At 41.7% G+C, this 21587-nt stretch overlaps 1 protein-coding gene across 1 annotated transcript in view; it reads left to right on the top strand.

The window, feature by feature from the left end:
* The window catches only part of ELAVL2 (ELAV like RNA binding protein 2), a 438381-nt gene that overhangs the window by 378181 nt on the left and 38613 nt on the right, over positions 1-21587 (top strand). Inside the window, exons 5-6 of the transcript XR_008959890.1 lie at positions 822-5514; positions 6442-21307. The gene's annotated coding sequence lies outside the window, so the exon portion shown is untranslated. The remainder of the gene's footprint in view (positions 1-821; positions 5515-6441; positions 21308-21587) is intronic.

Genomic DNA, 21587 nt, shown 5'->3' with positions numbered 1-21587 from the left:
CAAATCTCTCTAGCATCTGTGTTTTTGTCTCCCTGTTTGACCTTGGACTTCCCTAAGTACTTTTCCTTGCAGAGTTTTTTCAGCTGCAGTCCATTGTTACTATACTGGAGTCTTGGTCTGGTGATATGTTATGGGGAGGGGGACCATCTGTTTTATACAGCTTGTGTCTTGGGGCTGTGACTTTTGTTAAGCATCTTTCCAGTAGTTTAGCTTTACCCCCAAGCCCCAACCTTCTACTTCTTTGCCTGGTTGCAGTGTTCCCAGTCTATTTCCTTGAGACCTGGACCCCCGTTCACTATGTTTTCACCTTCTTAGATGAGACCGGAAGGCTAGAGAAGGCTGCAGTGGGAGGAATGCCCTTTCCCAGTAGGGAAAAGCTTCTGAAAAACTCTTTTCCCCTGACGTGCAGACCTTTATTGCGAAGAAATCTCTGCCCACATTTCACAATAATTACTCTTTCCCTCCCCCTGCCAGAGCCCTTGAAGGGATCTTTCTCAGATCTTTACCATGAGAACCTGGTGAGTTTCTTGTTGGTAAAACCCATAAAAGTGTGTCCCCCAACTCCTCAGACTGCAGCATTCAGGAAGCTAGCCCACCCTCAGCCTCCAGCAGCTCATCAAAACTACCATTTAACTCTTACTGCCATGTAAGTATTCCTACCAGTGTGTGGCTCCGGTGGGCTTCTGCTCCACGTAAGATCTTGGCCACGTTTATCTATTTCTCCACCTCTCCGCATTGTAGCCCGCCCTGAGTAGTACCTCAGTTCTCTGATGATTCCAAGAAAAGTAATTGTCAGGGTTGTCTGTTTTGTTTTTCTTCAGGTTTTACTGTTATAAGGACAGGAATGATGACTTCGAGGTTCTTCACTCTGTTGGGAGTTGAAATTGGAAGTCGAAGGAGATGATTTTCATGTCACTGGAACATAGGAGATATGAAGAAGGGAAGGGAAGCAAGGCTGGAATAATAGGTGTGGTCTCACTTCTCCAAAGCCTTTTGTTCCAGGCTCAAGGTTTGGACTATTTGCTGCACGACAGAAATGGGCCATCGTGCAAGAGTTTTAGCTGGGCAGGGACACAGCTGAAGGCTTACAGTGGTGGCAACATAGGGGTGCCTCTCCTGGAGACTGAAGCCTGGGGACAGACATGATCTGGTCAGACTGAGACAATTGCATCGCGCATTCTTTTCCCATTTGGATACCTGGGGTGGATTTAATGCTATTGTTCGGTTGTTATTTCAGTAGGGCACGTGTCATTGTTTACTTTAATTGAACTAGAAAGAAAGCCTTTTATGTTGTCTTGTTCCACACTGCCTTCCCAATGAACTGGGCATAGCACATACTGAAATAGCAATTGAACTGAGTGAACCGAATCATTCAGGAGTTTTAGTGCAATTTCAGCCCAAGCTATCTCCAGCAACTATGTTGATGGAAATACAGGTTAGAGGTGAATTTATATATTATTTTCTATAAGCCTTACAAAGTCATGTTAATTTTATACTTATGGATAAAAAAGGAGGCAAAAAGAGATAGTCCCTGTCCTGCTGCCTTTTCCAGGGATTATTATGTGCCAAGTTCTAAAAAGAACAATTTATAGCACCATATATATTTTTATTGTTAAAGTAACACACATGTTTTGGTTCATATAAATCAACAGTTGTGATACAATGGAATAGTCTTTCAGCAAAGCTCAGGAAATCATTGTATCAAATGCAGGTGGACTTTACTCACTAAGCAATAAACTGGCACCATCAATGAGTCAGGTTCTGTGCTAGGCGCCATGGACAACAATATGGATATCACATGCCTGCCTTTAATGACTGAAAACCTAGTGGGTTAGGCAGGCATACCGTTATCTAGAATATCAATCAGATTGTGATAAATGAGCAAATAATAATAAGATGATAAAAGTAAGGTAAATACCTTCTTTCAAGTTTTTACTATGTAGCCAAGACCTATGCAAAACATTTTATATATATGCTCACAGTTCATTTTTACAGGGACCCTGAGATGTTAACATGATTATACCCACTTTATAGATGAGAAATATGAGGCTCAGAGATGTTCAGTGTTTTGCCCAAGGTCACAGCGAGCAGAGGAATCAGGAATGGAAATGAGATCTTTCTGGCTCTCAACTTCCATCTGTTCACTCTACATTAAGGTATAAGAACCCAGAAAGTGTGATTTAATTCTCTCTGGATGAGTCAAGAAAAGCTTCAGAGATAAGGTTACATTTAAACTAGATTTTGACAGCAGTTGGATCCTGCCAGGATGAAAAGGAAGAAAGGAGCATATATAACAGAAGAAAGAGCAAGAGCAGAGGTATGCAAGGGCTCAGGACTGGGGAAACCTGCAGAACGGCAGGAGAATGGCTCATGGACGGGATCTGGGGGAAAGGACGTTTGCTTCCATCGGAAGACGTGAGTCCCGAGCCACGAACGGACTCTGGAACAGAGGAGTCAATGACCTGATCAAATCTGAGTTTTAGCGAGGATATGCTGGAGGCATGTGGGAGAAGTGCAGGGAAGCGAGCCGGGAGGCAGGGAGATCATGTTGAAAGCTGTTATGAAGTACAGGAAAAAGAAGTTAAAGACCTAATTCTTAATACTAAGTTAAAAAAATTTTTTATACAGAGGATCAGAATATTTTAAGTCCCTTTACAAGAGAAAACTTTGATTCCCCCGAGATTTCTAGACATTTGATCTTGATGGTTGTCTTCCAACTCCTATTATTGCTTTCCTTAAACAGCGCTGGGGCTCGGGAGCCTGAACTTTGAAAGTTACAACACGCCTGCTAATCCAATCTTTTACACCTGTTTTTGTGAAAACTTAAATGGATTATATTCACCTAAAATGTGTTTAGAAAGAGTAGTTAATAAAGCCCATTTCTGTGGCAGAAGGAAGTCCAAACAATTCTCTTATGTTTAACTCGTGTCTTTGGAGTTCTTTACAAAGCATGGACACATTCCTTTGTTAGTGACGAAGCTAGAAAGGGTCTGAAAATAAAATGTAGCCTGGAACTGGGGTGAAAAGTGTGGGAGAAATCCAGACACTCGCTAGTAAGCATCTACGGGTTATTCCGCAGAGTCTGAGAAAAAGGATAGTCTGATTCCGAGTCACAGGAAAGGGCAGGTCCTTCGGTCAAGACCTCTTTTAATTGGCAACCGGTCTGCTTGGGATTGGAGCAGTCTCTCCTCCAGCGAAGGCAGACCGTCCTAGATGGGCCATCTGCTCTGTTTCCTCAGCAATGACCCTGGTTCAGTTCTTACCTTTAGAACGTGCTCCTCTTCATGAGATAAACAATATGTTCGAAGCACCAGAGATGCTGTGCAACTTAGGAGAGAAATGATGTTTTATGAACTGTCATCCTGTGCGGCCATCTGCGAAGACTCGCATTTGACCATCCTTGGGGACGAGTCCATTTATCCCAGGGTTCTGCTGCCATCCGCTGAAAACTGTCAGGGGTTTTTTTGTTTTGTTTTGGTTTGGTTTGGTTTAAAGATGAGCATACTTTTTTTAGATGGAGAAAGGTTTTTCATTTCTTATACAGTGATTTATGGATAAAAGAGTTACTAGAGATGAATTATTTAATGGGAATATGATCTAAAAATGACCATGCTTCATACCCTAACAAGAGTTACTTGTAAACCTGTTTCCTGCCTCCTGTAAACTAATTATTCCGAACTATAAACTACCCCACCTCAAGATTAGCTAGAAATTGAGTCAGTATAAATAAATACATCATAAAAATAATGACATTTATATTAGTCATTAGCACATAACTTAAAACATTTTAAAATTTTAATTCACTCGGAATGATGTGATGAGACTGAAAGTATTTAGCACTGACAATAACTACATTATAGCCTTTTAATCCACTTCTGTATATCTTTATTGTTTTAAATCTATTCTCTCACAGAGCCACAATATCATTAATATACCTAACAGAGTTAATGATAATTCTCTAATAGAATATTCAGTCCATGTTAAAATTTCTTCAATGGTATAAAAAATATGTTTTTAGAGTTGATCTGCCTACATAAGGTCCACTCATTGCCAATGGGTGCAATGTCTCTTAAGCATCTTAAATATTTAGTCTAGAATAGTCCTTCCTTCCTTTTCTTTCTCGCATGCTATTGACTTGGAGAAATTGGCCCAACTGTCCCATAGAATCTCCTATATGCTGGTCTCGCTCCTTGTGGTGTAATCTTACTTGTTCCCTCATGCTCTGCATTACTGAAGAATGGACTTTCTCTAAGGCTTGATTAGAGCACAGTACTTTTTTTTTTTTCTAAACTTCATAGATGTGTATTTGAGTCACGTTGGAGGCATAGAATGTCTGGTTTTCTCATGTTTGGTAATGCTGAATGATTACTGACCACTTCAGCTTTTCTCCCAATAGTGTTAGTGTACATTCATGACAATCGCTTGGAAAATTTTTTTCATCCCATCTTGCGAAATGATGAATTTCTAGTTCTAACATTCTTCATGCATTGGTGAGCTATAATTATTCGGGACAGAAAAATTTGTCACTCATTGGCTAGGTCAAAAAGTGTATCGGACTTGAGTTCAACCCTTTTCCCAAAGAACTCCCCTTCCTTTTCAGAGGGAATGGGAATCAGAGATTGCATTCTGGGTTCTAGAAGTGCTCATTGCTCCTGACTTGCACAGCTTCCAGGCACATGGTAGGCGGAACTAGTCAATATGTATTTTTAAACAAGGGAGATAAAAGGATTTTACATTAATATTTCTAATTCAATTTTAAGCTGTAGGATTTTTTACTTCTTGAACTTTTTTTTTTTCCTGAAGTCCAAAAATCCTTGTTCCCACTGACATTAACATAATTACTTGCTCACTTTATCATACAATATACTGGTAATAGTTTAAAAATAGAAACGCTAATGTTAGTACTAAAATTAAGTCTACAGACTATAATTTAAGATTTCTGTTTCCCTAATTATGAAGGAGAAATGAGCATTACACACACACACACACACACACACACAGTCCTCAGAGGCTTCTTAATTTTTTTTTTTTTTTTTTTTTTTTTGTGCTCTCTCCTCCTGTCTTTTGCCAATTTTTGTATTAGGAACTTGATCATTTTCTTCTCAATTATGAGGCGTGTTTTAAATATTAGGGATATCAAAACCCCGTGCTGTAAGTTGCAAACATTTTTCTCAGTTTGTCATTTATTTACTTATTTTTTGAAGTGAATGTAATCTCAAGATTTTATTGACTTCATAATAAAACAGAAAATGAAGCTTAGAACTGGATCCGTGGCCCTTTCTCTTATCTTCTCGCAGTTTAGATGTTTGCATCTCTTAATAGCCAGCATTCTCTTCGATCTGTATTTGGGCTCAACACATTCAAGCCTCAGCACCGTCTTCTTTGTAGTTTCAGCGTCTTCCCAGAAAATCGGCTGAGCCTGTCCGCCAGAACCACTCTGTTCCCTGTCATCGTGGCGTTTTCCTTGGGCGTACAGAGAATTCTTGCCTTTCATGAACCCCGTCACTTTGTGAGGTGGGTGCTTGCTATCCTCTTTTTTTTTTTTTTAAAGATTTTATTTATTTATTCGACAGAGATAGAGACAGCCAGCGAGAGAGGGAACACAAGCAGGGGGAGTGGGAGAGGAAGAAGCAGGCTCATAGTGGAAGAGCCTGATGTGGGACTCGATCCCATAACGCCGGGATCACGCCCTGAGCCGAAGGCAGATGCTTAACCGCTGTGCCACCCAGGTGCCCAGCTTGCTATCCTCTTAACAGACAGTCCACCAAGTTCTGAGAACATCCACCATGTTTCTGGAAGTATTAACAGCATGGGGAGAAAGCTCATTGATATTTTTACTTTGTATATAGTATTTTATGATGCAAACTTTTTTGTTTTTAATTTTTATGTAGTCAGCTGTACCAAGTTGTTTCTGACCTGCTTCGAGATTTTGAGTTAGAGGAATTTTTATCCACCCGTGGCTTATAAAAGAACGCAGCCATGTTTTTTCCTACTGTTTGTGGTTTCTTATTGTGATCCACTTGATATTCATACAGGTGTGCAGCGTGAGGAGGAACGGATTCGGTTTTATCTTACTCCATATGGCTTCTCAGTTGGCAAAACACTTTATTAAAAAATTTCCTTTAGGGGGCGCCTGGGTGGCACAGCGGTTAAGCGTCTGCCTTCGGCTCAGGGCGTGATCCCGGCCTTATGGGATCGAGCCCCACATCAGGCTCCTCCACTAGGAGCCTGCTTCTTCCTCTCCCACTCCCCCTGCTGTGTTCCCTCTCTCGCTGGCTGTCTCTACCTCTGTCGAATAAATAAATAAATAAAATCTTTAATAAAAAAAAAATTTCCTTTAGACCTTGACTTCTGGATGGAACGGACTACCTTGTATATTGATAAGGCAAAATAGAAACAGCAAAATAAAAATGATAATCATACAAAATGAATTGTTTGCAGGTACCGCCGAGCTGTCATGTCCTTGAGGACGTAAGGGTCCCAGTCACTGGAGAGCAGGGAAGTGTGCTGAGATGAACCAGATGTTCTCTGCCGGTCTTGCCCTTGAGGAATCTGCTCAGGTAGGAGAGTCCAGGACTGGGAGGCTGAGAAGCTGAGAAGCCAAGCATCAAGCAGATGAAAATACCGAGAAGATCTCAAGTTCACAATTTAGTAAGTTTTGACAAGTGCATACTATCTTGTAACCAACACTCAAACAGGGTATAGACTATCTCATCACCCCAGGAGATTCCCTGGTGCTTCGTTCCCGTCTGCAGAAGGTACTACTGTTAGGATTTCCTTCACCATAGATTAGAGTCACCTGTTCTCAGACTTCTTATAATGGAATCATTGAACATGTACTCATTGAGATCTTTCTTATTTTGTCAAACATACTTTTTTTTTTAAGATTTTATTTATTCGACAGAGATAGAGACAGCCAGCGAGAGAGGGAACACAAGCAGGGGGAGTGGGAGAGGAAGAAGCAGGCTCCTAGCGGAGGAGCCTGATGTGGGGCTCAATCCCACAACGCCAGGATCATGCCCTGAGCCGAAGGCAGACGCTCAACCGCTGTGCCACCCAGGTGCCCCCGTCAAACATACTGTTTTGATATTCATCTGTGTTGTTTGTCTCAGTATGTCTTTCGTGTTCAGATTACCTAGTTTGCTTTTGGGGAACAAAGCTCCATCCTAAACTGTAACCCAGTCGCTTGGGTCCTTGGCTATCTTGTATACCTGTCTTACTTATTTACTCCCCCTCTGGGGTCAGACTTTTCTCTGTGCCTCCACTTGGCCTTATGTATACTTCTGTGGTACATGTACTTATTGTGGCAGAGTCAAGGGCTTAAACATCCTTTATTTCCAGGTTTAGCACGGTTTCTCTTACATGGGGCATGGCCAGTATACGAAAGACTTAACTAGGATTCTGCTTTTTTGTGGATTGATTGCTTATAACTTTGGCACTGCGACCCCGCATTTGGTCACCTTTGAACCTCCCTGTCTGGAACAAACCCTCACATGTGTTGTCTTAACTTGATCTGTTGGGTCACTGCCCAAAATTATAAGTGGAAATCTAATCTCTGAGTCGGCTAAATAAAATGTAAATTTATCAGCGTGCTACTTGGCATGCATTAGTTGTTCAGTAAAGTGGGGAGAAAGACGTGGGGAACCCAAGCCCAATCCTTCGTGGGCAAATCATGGACACCACAGAGTTCCCACCCAGCTGAGCCTGGCCAAGTTAGAAAACTCTTCTTATTGTTTCCAAATTACAGAAAATTTGGTTTCCTTTCTTATTTTTCATTAAAAAATCCATTTTGTCTTATGTACACCATTTCTATCTTCATCAGAAAATAAGTGCTTTGCAACAAGGAACTATATCTTCCAGTACTTCTTTGCACTTGCCCTAGGACTGAGCTGCAGTTTTATACACACTGGACACTCAGAAATGTAGAGAAAGTGGCGATAATGAGTTCAGAACAGAATAATGAATAGACCTAGTCCCTGAGGTGTTTGATAACCTACAACGCCACAGAAGAGCGTGTAATAACTGTCATTCTCGATAGCAGAGCAAAATGAACAAAAAGATAAAAATCGAAGAGAACATCTGGATAAGAAGTGAGAGGGAGCAACAGAAGAGAAACTTAGCCATAAGAATGTTCTGTAACTGTGGATTGCCAAACTCAAGGGAAAGGTTTAGAAAAATATGATAGGCTCACTTACAGGGAACTCAGTTTCCTTAGCAAATGGATTTGGTAATTGGAATTTTTGTTCCTTCTTTTCCTCTGGGAGTGTGTGGATGAAAGTTAATTAATGTGGTAAAATTGCGCAGTGTCTTTGAAAATTGCAGCTTCTGAAAGACCCATTGCACTACATCTGTGTAATTTGCATGACGATATGGGAATGGTAAAGAGGACCCAGACCGACCAGATGTTTTCCCTCTGAAGTTTCAGACTCCAGACTTAAGATCACATAACTGAGAAGGAATAAAATGGAGGAAGACAAATCCTACAGGTTTATAACAGATGATTGTAAGCCGAATTGCATAGCTTTGTGGATAAATCTCACCTGGTAGTCTACTGGGGCAACTTTCAGATTTGCATACGCAAGTTGAATACCACGGTCTCTAAGTCTCCATCCACTTCATTACCTTTTCTAACTTCTCATGTTTTCACAAGTTGTTCAAGTAACTACTGCTGAGTAATAAATTACCCCAAACTTAGTAGTATAAAGAAGCTACTTTATAAAGCTTACACATTCTGTGGGTCAGACATTCAGACAAGATACTACAGGGATGGTCTGTCTCTTCTCTACAATATATCAGTCTTCATGTCACCAGGGGTGAATGGAACCATGGAGACAACTATCTAGAGGCTTTGTTACTTGCGTGTCTGATGTCTAGGCTGGGGTAACTCAGCTGGGCATGGCTGGGACCATCTTTACAGTTTCTCTTGGCGCTGTGGCTGGGTTCTTAGAGGGAGAGCCTTGAGACCGAGTATTCCAAGACAGCCAGGCAAAAGCTCCATGGTCTTTATGGCCCAGCTGCACAAGTCACATGTCTTTACTTCTTTTATATTCTATCTTCAGAGCAGACCCAAGTACCCCAAGAATCTAGGGGAGGCAGAAGACAGAGACCACATCTCTTGATGGGAGAAGTGTCTGAAGATTTGTAGCCATAAAAAAAAAATAACCACCATATCTGTGCATTAAAAAGCAAACACAAACCAAAAAAATGGTATTCTATTAGTCAGCACTTTCTCGGACTTGCTCAGAGGATGAGTTATGCATTTGTTTCTGGTCCTTTTGCTATCAATAGTGATAAGCCATGTGTAAAAAGGTTTTAGGTTGGATTCTGACAATGAAGCACTTGCACTGATTTGGGAAATTGGAAGAGACGTCATTTTTAGTACTTGACAATGGTGGGCAGGTGGCAAATCTCGGCTTCAGTGCTACTGTCAGCTGAGTTCATTCATGGCGATGTCCTTAATTGTCCACAGCTTCCTCATTTCCTCATACCCAGAAGTCTTTTCCCCTCAGCCCATCAGTTCTATAAGTACTATTTCCTTCTTCTTTGAAATGCCTAGAGAAATTCCTCTGTTTTCACAACTGACCCTTTAATCTATCTATTCAATTACATATTTATATTTCAGTGGATTAGGGAGTTCTTTTGCAGAAGCAGTTTCTAAAAGTCAGACATAGTCCATCAGGTGATTTGCAGAAACTACCTTTATAATGTCATAATAGCTCATTTTATTTACTTGACTAATTTATATTAAAGTTCTCAAATAAGTATGAAAATAGGCCAGTAATTTTTGCCATCAAGTTATTTAAGTCTGATAATTTTTAGTAAGAAAGAAAAGAATGTCTTGACAATACCCCATCCTGGGGTAAAATGCCATGAATACATAAGGAAAGCTTAAATAATTAAAAAAACTCTTAAGTGATATGATACATACTGAATAAGTTATGCTAAACGCCCATGGAATTCTGATATTTACAAGGACATTTGAAGCAGTAAGGAAAAAATATTTGAGGTTAGCTTATTTTGTCCTTTGTTGGTGTTCTCTTCCAGTTAATAGTTTTTATCAGAATGTCTGTCTGCATTACACTTAGAAGCAAAAATATCGATGGCACTGCTCAACTATAGTTATAGACCAGAAAGTGGTAATGAGATATTTCATGCATTTTGTCAATAAATGTATATGGAATATAATACATGAGAATATTACTAATTCTGTCAGAGTCCAAGATAGAACCAACACTGTCTTGGCTCCTAAAGATCATATTATGGTTCAGTAATTTTAAAGACAATAAGAACAGGTTTTAAAAAGCTTACAGTCAAGCTTGACTCTGAGAGTGGGGCAAGACAAAAGATTTTGGGCAAAATTTCCAAACACTTGATTTCTGATTGCTTGAAGGGAATTCGAAAAAGTCACCCTTTATTCTTGATCCTCTTTATATCTAGACCCCCCCCCCCCCCCCCGAGAGCCAGACTGTTGAAAACTTTTTAACGTGGAGTTTGCCAGCCAAATATCCCTTTGCAAGTTGAGGAGGTCAGCTAAGTGGGGAATCCTCCTTTGATGAATACGGTGCCTCAAACACTTTGCAAGTTGATGTCAGGTTACAGACAAATCTGAACCCCATGCCTGGAAAGTACACGGGTGCGCATGTGAGAGAGACGTTCGTGTGTCAACGTCACAGTGCTCCACTGGTGACAACACGGGGCTATTGTTGGATCATGGGTCACCTAGACCCCTTGGACATGCTTTGCTGCTTGACCACATTCATAATCTTCGCCAATGACCTTACTAGTGAATGCTTTTGATCACCACGGGAATTGAACAAAGACTGGTAAAGGTTGGGAAAAATAGACTTTAAGATGAATATCTGTTATTTAAAAATGTGTGAACTTTCCGGGTGAAAAGAGGGAAGGGGAATTGTATTCATAGGGAGCAAAATGTGCAAGGCACAGGCCCATTTGGGGACTTGAGTAGCTTGTTGGAGTTGGATATATGGAATAAGCAGACTCTGGGAGAAGAGGCTCCTGGGAAAGGAAGGGGCCTGGAGCTTTGGAGAGGCCAGATATGGAAGAGCTTGGCCTATCTCAGAGTTTCACTTTGTGTAGAACGGGGAGTCAGGATTTGAATCATCATTGTATTGCAAGGCCAGAGCTGCACCTTGGAAAAGATCACTCGGGCTGCATTGTGGGGAATGCATCAGAGGCAGCTTGAGAGAACTTGATGTGATCTCCACAAATATGATAAAAACGCCTTCTTAAAAGCCGGATGTGAGTGGGGCTACCTTCAGGGACTTCTCTACTACCCTTCCCCTTCTCTACTGCCCTTCTTCTTCCCCTTCTACTACCCTGTGGGGGTGTGTGTACCCATAGAGAAAATGGTTCAGGCATGGAACCATATCTGTAGCTATTTCTCTGTAAAGGAAAGTTTTATGACTCAGACCCCTATGCCTGCCTCTTATTGCAAAGAGCAGACTCGAGCGACAAAAACAAAAAGGAGGGAGCAAAATGAAGGATTTAAAAATTAAGTCAAGGCTGCAGTAGTCAAACACAAATTATACAAGCATAACCATCTCCAGTCTTGGCAATTCCTAAAAGTCAACAAAGGGCTCGGATGTTTATGAACTAAAGATCACCAAAAGACTCTTTGTGGAAAGAAATCAATAAATATAGTAGGATCAGAAAAAAAATCCACAGCTAGGAAGGAAAAGCCAGATAAAATGACGCCTGCTGAGGTAGGTCAATCTAACTTAATTTGTGATGTCTTGAAGAGCGTTTTTAGGCAATAATCTGGAAAGACAAGAGATGTAAGAAAAAAGAAGAGGTAATTAGAAATATATTATACTTGCTAGCGGGAAACATTGCACTGATTTCTTCTAAATATGTTAATGAGCTCCTCAGAAGAGTTCTTGGCTTCAAATTTGGGGGACATGTTAGACTTTATGAAGAAACCAAGACTTCTGCAATTTTATCAAACTTCTGGCAAAGTAAAATAACCCAGGACTTAAAAAATGCCAATACTAGCTGTAAATGAAGAATTCAAAACAGATTAATTCAAAGAGAATTTCATTCACAAGTGCCAATAAAAGTAATAGAAAACTCATTTGTAGGTGCATGTGTATAATTTTGTGGTAATTGAAGTTAAAAATGAGACATAAAGAACACAGGGGCCCAGCTGTGAGTTAAGGAATTCCCAGGAATATAGTGGAATTGAGCATTTAACCCTGGTTTCTATTCTGAGTCTCTAAAAGTCTGAGGTTGGAGCCAAAATATTTCATGTTCGGAAACTTGAATGTTTGTATTCTTTTAAAGTGATGTTCTAGGGGATGAGCTACACTAACCAGACTCATATGAGAGTGATGAACAAACCGGAGTAAGGCAGACATTTATAATGAGAAATTTAGCTGCCAAGCAGATTGGTGTACTTGTGTCAGCTGATCTACTCCGTGTGGGAAGAGCTTTGTAAACAAGCCACATTCAGACAACTTCTTGGTAAACTGGAATAGGAAGAACGAGAAAAAGTGAGAGAATTCAAATGGCTGGAGTCTTAAGGGCATGATGGCTTGGAGTTCTCAAGTGATACAAATCAATGGAAAATACCAGACATGGCTGGCTTTTCCTGAATGAGGCTAACAACCAGTTTATAAATATCCCCCCTTTGTGTACTCTTTCTAGGTACTGGACAGACTATTTTTCTTTCTAGTTCAGGGAAATATTAGAATAGAAGGACAGGAAATCTAAAATACTTTCCACGAATTTAGTACCAACTAGCAAAGGAAGAGGTTAGAGTTTCCCAGGGCTAGAGTTAAGGTAGGCTTGAGGGATGGAAGGAAGTTATAACTTGAGCAGTTTGGACCTGAAGCAAGAATGATGAATCACGTCTCCAGGGACAAGCATCAGGGAGGCTTGAATTGCTAAGAGCTGAGGGCAACATGTGCTCGTTGATGGTAGGCAGGTATGACATCAGGGTTTTTCACCTAAAGCCAGTGAGGTAGACATGAGGGGAAAAGTCTTTTTCTGTTGGAGAGCAAATAAGAAGCTTAGGGTTAAAGGAAGATGAGAAGATGGTATAACAGCCTGGGTCAGACAGAAAGAAGGACGGAAATCTTGAGTTAGGTAAGCATCTGTGAGGTTTCAGTTCAGCTGCTTGTATTTTATTTTTTCATTATTTTTTTTAAAGTGTGGAGCCCAATGAGGGCCTTGAACTCACGACCCTGAGATCAAGACCTGAGCTGAGATCAAGAGCCAGACGCCCAACTGACTGAGCCACCCAGGTGCCCCATAGCTGCTTTTACTTCTGAACAATCTGGACTATTTCTAAAAGTCCTTAATGGCTAATATTCCATGCATTGAACGTCTTCAAGGAAGGAATGAACTTGGGCAGGAACTGCAAAGTCACTACAAAGCGAACAGTAGTCTACCCCACCCAAGTCCAAAGCTCACGGAAAATTCACAGCTGATGGGACTCTGCATGGCTACCCTTCTGTGCTGAGCCAGGGGAAAATAGCTGCGTGAAGAGCATACGTGCCCAGTGAGACCTGCTCTTTTACTTACTGTGTTCCTGTGGGACATCAAGGCTGAGCCCCATTGGCTATTAGAGTGACGTGACTCAGGGCCTGTCTGTTGGGTGGCAGCCACAGAAGTTGGGGTGCTGGATGTGTGGACAAACTCCTTCCAGGGAGAAGCTGGAGAACTGGTTTTATTGTTGAAATGAGCCAGAGGGAGAATCGGAATGAATATTAATGGTGGTGTAGAGCTAAAATCATCGTGCCCATATTTCCACAAAGTGAGTTAGTACATTTTTGGTTTGTAACCCCATTCCAGAAGCTGTTTTCTCCATGAAAGGCATCATGTGGAATCCATGCCCGACTGTAGCATCACCAAAACAACATGAGGACCGCTTGTTGGCAGATACCCTTCAGAGCGTGTTGAGGGAACTAAAGGCTTTCTAGAAATACAATTATTAAAGCCAGTATTTAACTCAGAGCAGTTTTCATGAGGAGACTATGAATAAGTATCCTGATAACAGTGAACATTGTTTCAGCCTGGGCTGGAGCGAATATACACAGCATGGGGCCCATAAAAGAGGTTTAGCAGGGCCTGCATGTTGCAAGGAGAGGAAACCATGCTGGATTAGAACCGAGAGGACTGTTTAATACCCTGGCAAAGGACTTTCATTAACCTTTTAGTGAGAGGAGCTGCGTGTGTATTCTGGTCGCCCTGCTATAGTAATTGCATGTGTCTATACTCAAGTTAGCTCTCCAATAAATTGCATGTAGTTTTCCTTTCATGGTGTGAGTAAAACATCTTTACACAGACATCTTCATCCTTTCACAAAGTCTTCGTTAAAAGCAGCAACAGCATAAATAATAATAACCACAATCACTGGTATTGATATAGATGGGCATTCAGATTGAGCAAACTTGACTGAAATCAAGGCTCTGGATCTCAGTGGGATAAACTAGGTTGGCCATAATAGCTACAGAATGTTGCTTTTACTGTTTGTTTCTTTCTCAGCATGCTACATACTAAAAAGATAGGGATATTAGAAGCAGCAAGGGCCTAGCACCAAAGCTGGGGACCTGTGAAGGTACATGAAAGACTGGCATAGATGAAGGTTTAGGTCAAGGTTATGGGTTGAATGGTGAGTCTGCTATATTGGGCACACATGCTAAAGGCGATATTGGCCTTCAGATGTGTTTCCAGGGCTTTCCTGGGACACTTAAGAATAAATTCATGCCTCAGCCCTAAAACATCAGCTTTGGAAGTGTTTTCAGATCTCACTTGGTATGAGTAGGGGATTCCAGTCGGCTGCTGGGTCTGGCTCTCCTTGGCTCTGGGGCTCACCTTCACAGAAGCCATGAAGTGGCCACTGTCTGCAGGCCCGAGAAGAAAGTTCCAGACTTTACCTGTTAGGTGGGCTTGGGGTATGGGCTCAGGTGCTGATTTTATTTTATTTAAGATTTTATTTATCGCTTTATTTGATAGAGAGAGAGACAGCCAATGAGAGAGGGAACACAAGCAGGGGGAGTGGGAGAGGAAGAAGCAGGCTCCCAGTGGAGCAGGGAGCCTGATGCGGGGCTCGATCCCAGGACCCTGGGATCACGCCCTGAGCCTAAGGCAGATGCTTAACGACTGAGCCACCCAGGCGCCCCATCAGGTGCTAATTTTAAAGTCCTCAGATTTTCCAAGTGAGCAGAGCCGGGAGGTTTGGTCCCACAGCAGATGTGAACATTCTATAGAAACTTCCAGACGATTGCAGCTGGTAGAGGATGGAAAGCGCTCGGAAACTGATTCACTTGCGCTATCAAGGGCTTAACGCCTTGCTATTTATTATTAATTGCACTCCATAAAACTTTTGTTTACAAAATCATTTAAATTAGGTTTCCCTCCCAAGGGCTGCTGATTAACTCACGGACTGTGGAAGGAAGTATACACTGGAACAAGTTAAAAGCCTGCCCGGGGTTATGTGGCAAGCCTGGGAGGGCAGAGCTGGTGTGAAAACAGATCCCTGGAGTCCTCTGTCGCCCACTGAGTCACTGTGCTGTGGGGAGTCACCGTGCTGCTCCCTCCAGCCAGGTTTGGGATTCTTCGAGCAGCTCTCTCCACAGGCGGTTTACAGATCATCTATTCAGTGTCCACAACTACAAATCATAAAGGTATTTGAGCTGCAGAATAAGTAATAGAGTTAAGATGCCTTCGTTTGACTCCTGAGTCTGATAAAACCTGGTTTTTCTTAAGGCGCCTCTATACTCAGTATTCGACCTCTCCCAAGGCCTGCGAAACCCCTAGAATATTCAAGGACGGATGGTTTGTATCTGAGTGAAAATACGTTCATCCCTGGCGTTGGCTGACTAGAATAATGGTCTGAGAAATGGAAGCATGAGGGAATTAAAACGATGCCTCACACTTGACTCCCACAGTTGACAGCCCACCTCCATAAACTGATAGTGCCTTTTGACATGCTTTGTTCTTTTAAATCACTAAGGCTCTTGAAAAATATCAGAAAAAGATTCCATTCCTTTTAGCTGTTATCAAAATTTAGAATATAAAGATATATGGAGATTTTTTTTTATCACATAATTGAATTTCGAGATGATCTGTTTCTATGGAGTGTGAAGCTATTAAGGTTGCTTTTGACTTTTATCTTTTGGTATAGTCTGTTCGACCCTTATCTTCTCATATCTGAGTAGTCAAGAGGCAACATTACACGGAAAACTGGGAGCACGCCTTGTCCAGGACACATTTTTGAAGTATTTCTCTGCTGTGTTCAGGGCCTTCCAACTTCTCTTTATTCACCCTGCTCTCTTTTTACTTCATCATGCCTCCGACTGCTCTGACAGCCCACGTTTAAGTTCTACCTAAGCATGTCTTTACCTAAAGCCCTTCTCCTCATATTCCAAAATTGCTCTTCTGTTTCCTAAGTCTCTGCTATTAAAGTACTCAATACTCTGGGGATATCTCAACTGGAGTTTAGGAGGGAAGTAATTTAAAGCAGCCAGTGCATTCTCCATAAAGGACTTAATTGTTAAACTAATTCTCTTAGAGTTATTTACCTTTCCAAATGGGCTTGTTAACCCAAATGAATCTTGATTTGGTAGAATTTCACACCTGAGAAGAGGGAAAGAGACCGATTCAGGAAGTGTGGAGAAGAGACTGTTGGGCAGTGGGGATCCCCACACTCCTTGTTGTTTATCATATGGACTGATCGATGTATTGATCCAGTTGTTTATAATTTTATTATCACCGCCCTGTAGAATATTGGTCAATTTAAATAGGTAATTTTGAGGTGACCTGGATGATTCAATAAGAGACATCTGGCTTGTTGGTCTTGTTCCCAACTCAACCAGTCACGCATAAGGTAGATTCCTCGTTTGAACTCTATGCTGTTCATAAGCGTTCTGCTTTGCTTGATATGGTCCCCTTCTCACCTTGCTTGAAGTTCCTTAGTGGGTCATAAAACAAATAGAAACAACCTCTGTGTTTAGTAGTGGGTTTCTCTCTCTCTTCTACTGATACATGGTTGAGTTGACGACATTTACCACTTGATGACGCAGGGGCCATAGGAATGAGATATAAAATAGTTCTAAGCCATGAGTTTCTCATAGTTGGGGTAGGATGACAGCATGTATTTAAAGGAGCTGGTTGGGAGCTGTCAACCATGTGGAGATGGAAAAAGGAAGGCTGATGGCAAACCATTCCTTCATCCTGCCAACTCCTGCCCCAGGATATGCAGGTTTGCTCTTAGATGAAATGGAAAACTTTCAGCGTCTGGTACTTAGGATTTCAGGTCATTGTTCACATTCCTTTGAGTTTCTGGGATAACTTAATAAAGAAAGACCAATTTGGATTTCAGGAACGTGAGAAAATTTATACTGTTTGTGAAGCCAACAAGCCTCCTGGGAGACAGGCAATTAGATAATATAAGATTATTTCAAAGCTATGCATGTTGAATAGAAGACATATATAGGTCACAGAAATCACTTCTGAAATTAGCGTTACTTAAGTATTTCAGTCTCTAGCCAACATTGTTACCTGAGAGGGGGTTGATGTGGAGGAAAATATTTGTATGAGAGACGAGAGGAGTCAATGACTAGGACATTCATTGGAATATTTTTTATCCTAGTGTGTCCCCATCCATGTTTTCCTCATGAGCTCCAGGCACCTTTCAATGTTCAGTTCTTTCCCATAAGGACTAGGCATTTCTTAATATCTTGGCAGCAATTTTATAGAACTTTATATTCTAGCGTATAAGCAACAATATTGGCTCAGACGAACACTGAAACTGCTTACACCTTAGTTATCTACTCTAGGAAGGTGAGAATCCTCTGAGACAAGAAGAATAGGTTATGAGTAGTTAGCTCTTTTTAATAGGTAAAGAAAATTAAAGATTTGAATTGCTTGGGTCTAAGTGGCAGGTAAGTGCATCCTGGTCCAATTCTAAAGAAAACAGGGGAAATAATTTTTTTTTTTTTAAAGGATGGTAGACTTGTATTTCTTTTTTTTTTTTTTTTTAAGATTTTATTTATTTATTCGACAGAGATAGAGACAGCCAGCGAGAGAGGGAACACAAGCAGGGGTAGTGGGAGAGGAAGAAGCAGGCTCCTAGCGGAAAAGCCTGATGTGGGGCTCGATCCCATAATGCCGGGATCACGCCCTGAGCCAAAGGCAGACGCCTAACCGGTGTGCCACCCAGGCGCCCCAGGGGAAATAATTTTAATTGGTGCAGATTTGAATTCAAACCCCAGCCACTTTCAGGTAGTGATCTAGGATAGGCTTCCTAGAAAAACTCTACTACCCAACACTCAGCTCTCGCGCAGATAGCTCCAGGAAGACAAACTCTGTCCTGCCAAAAAAGTACTTGCCTAGCTTGCGGTACCTGGAAGGCATGCTCATGCTTTGTGGTCACTGGAAAAGTTTGGCAAACTTGCTCCACTGAAGGAGATCTTGCAGGGGGTTTAGTGAAATAAAGCCACATCTTCCTCTCCCTGGAACTCCAGGTTCTTCTGTGAACTGAATGGCCTTCTCTGGAGCAGGGACAGAAGCAGTCAATTGGGGAGGAGGGGTATGGTCAGAGTATAGAATAAATGACATTTTCTTTCTTGCGTTGCCTGGCAGACTGCCTTCTTGGAACACATACATACAGACAGTTGTCACACATCTTAATTATATGGAGCACAACTGTAGATGACACAGAAAATATATTTGCTTCTCTTAGAAAATATTTGATAGAAAACATGTTAACATCAATCTGAAAAAGCCTGCAGTTCTTGTGATCTGGTAGAAAGACACTGTGGAGTTAGTAGTATCCCGAGAGCTCTGCTAAATGCTTTGAACTGCCCTCGACGGCTTACTCTCTCTTCCTCTCTTCCTAGCACCAGTGCCAGCATCACAAATGTTGCCTTTACTTCCAGTGAGTGAAGGTATCTCCCACCGTTGTGTTGTGTCTGCTTACATTGTTTTTGATGTTGTAAACCAAATCATATTTGCTATTATTCAACTCAAGGAGAAGCAGATTTTGTTTATAATTACATGTTATGAGGCATGTTGATGTCCCTTGTCTCTTTCTAAACCTAATTCAGTTGGCCTAATAATACGCTAACATTTGTCGTTCTGTCTTCACAGCACCTGCATGGAGGAAATTATCTTATTTATTTGCCTATTTGTTTGTTGTGCGTATGCTCCGACAGAATGTTAGCTTCATGGTGGCAGAAACCATGGCTGGCTTATGTGCTACCATATTCTGAGCACCTAGAACAGTTTTGGTCCGCAGCAGGCAAAGAATAAATACTGGTCTGATGAAGAAATGGAACCAAGCCGGAAGATGGTCTTGTCCCTGGCTACTCCTTGGACTTTGTGCCAGCCTTTGTCCTCCTGACCTCTAAATGTCAGAGCTCTCCAGGACTCCATCCTGAGCCCTCTTCTCTTTCTTAAATTCACTCTTTAGGTGAAATATTATCTATTTCCTTGGCTTTAATTGCCCCACATATGCCGACAACGTCCAAATATATCCAACCAGCCAGGCCATCTATGGATTCCAGACTTGACTATGCACTTCCTCCTTGATCTACATTTGAAAATCTCACAGCTTTACTGAAATTAACTTTTAAATCAAACTCTTAAACTTTCATGCAGCCACCCTCTCTAACCAACCAGCCAGCCAACCAACCAAAAAAAAAAAAAAAAAAAAAAAAAAAGAACAAACGAAACAATAATCAAACAAAACCAGTCCTTTGCCTGTCTTAATCAGCTCTGTAAGTGATAACACCACCCACGCAGTGGCTCAGAGCAGAAATCCAGGAGTCATTCTTGACTCATCCTTTCCTCAAGTCCCATAGCTCCTCTATCTGGCTGTCTTATTGTTTCCACCACCAAAGTATATCTGCAAATGTGTTTGTTCTTTTTTTCTCTGGTGCTGGGTGGATTTTCTTCCACTTTTAATAAGTGCTGCACCGTCATGGTTCTGACTCTCGACCTGCACCCCTGTGTCCACCCAGCGACAGTAAATCAGATGACGCCACTCCCCGGCTTAAAGCCCTCCTCGGCGTCAGACTCCTTCCTAGCTGTGGCAGATGAAGCCCTAAAGGAGCTCATCCCACCTTCTTTCCAGCCTCTTTCTCACTGATCACGCTTCAATCATGCTGATCCTTTTTCTGTTCCTTGTAATTGCCGAGCTCTTGTCAGTCTTGGAATTTCCACCCAAGTTCATGCTGACAGGAATTCTTTCTTCTCACGATCAGGCTGAGTTCTTCTCATCTATTCATGTCTCAAGAGAATTTGCAGACGTCCCGTGTAAGGCAATTCCTCCCCGTTTATTTGAAATCGTATATTGTGGTAATCATTGGAATTACTCCCTATTTTTGCATTGCTTCCATCTGAGCACGCTGTGGGGCTGTACATCATCACTCTCTTCCGATTTAAATAGGACCATGTGACGTGGCATAATGAGACATAAGTAGGAGGGATCCGAGCCACTTTTGAACAGAAACTTCAAGATCACTGTGGGATTTGCCGATGTGGAGATTGTTGAGAGCACACGTTAAGGTGAAGTCTCTATCAGTCTGATTCTCTGAGTGACAAAGACATGCAGACCCTTCCTGTAGACTTGCATTGAGCGAATTGCTTGAGTGGGGGGGAAGAAAGCTTTGCTGGTATGAAGCCATTGAGATTTGGGGGTTGCTCATCGACATAGCATAATCTAGCCCAGCCTGACCAATGCATGTGCGGACTTGCTTGCTTTAATTCTTTATTATCTTTCTCCCACTCGACTACTAAATCTGTAAGGCCAGGAACCATGCTTGTTTGATTCATCAGTGGTATTAGTAAGTGACCAAAGGCATAACACAATAAGCGCTTTAAAAATAATTTTGAGTGTATGAAAGAACAGATGAAAGACTGCTTCCCTGTCTCTCCATGATGACCTTACAGTATGGGTGGACTTCTGTCCCTGATTTAAAGGCAACAGGACAACTCTTCTGTCAGAATAGGGTGGCAGGAACGGCACTGAGAATGGTTTAAGGATGGTGGTGGAACAAGGAGTAAACCTAATGCTTTGGTTGGGTGGGAGAGATTCCATCAGGCAGCCAGAGCTTTACAAATTCTTAAAATTTTATAGTTAATAAAAATTATGATCAATAAAGTTATTTTGCCAGTGTTATCTCACTGGCTTCTCTGAATAAAAAAAAAAATCTGTTCAGCATGTAGACATTTCTCGCTCTACTTTTCATATGAGAACGCGGAGATTCAGAAAGACCACACGTGACAAGTTGTGGACCAGCAGAAGCTCAAGCCAGACTCTTGCCTCTAAGCCTTCCTTCCGGTGAGCTTCTATATACCAAATATTTTCACAGGAATTCAGTAGACAGCGAGAGAGTTACTGTTTTGCAGATTAGGGGGTTGTGGTTTGTCCAACCTCACGGTTATTTCGTAGCAGAGCTCTTTAAATACCGCCTCTCCTGCCGTCCTCAGTTTCTTCCTTGGACGATGGTTTTTGTATTTGCACAACGAGAGGCTATGATACCATGCTGTCGGGTTGTTGGCGGCGGTGGTGGCTGCCGCTGCTGCTGCTTTTGCTGTTTTTGTTTGGTTTTGTTTTTTAG

Source organism: Ursus arctos, unplaced genomic scaffold (assembly GCF_023065955.2).
Source record: "Ursus arctos isolate Adak ecotype North America unplaced genomic scaffold, UrsArc2.0 scaffold_18, whole genome shotgun sequence".
Lineage (NCBI taxonomy): Eukaryota > Metazoa > Chordata > Mammalia > Carnivora > Ursidae > Ursus > Ursus arctos.
This window is presented reverse-complemented; position numbering and strand designations above follow the sequence as displayed.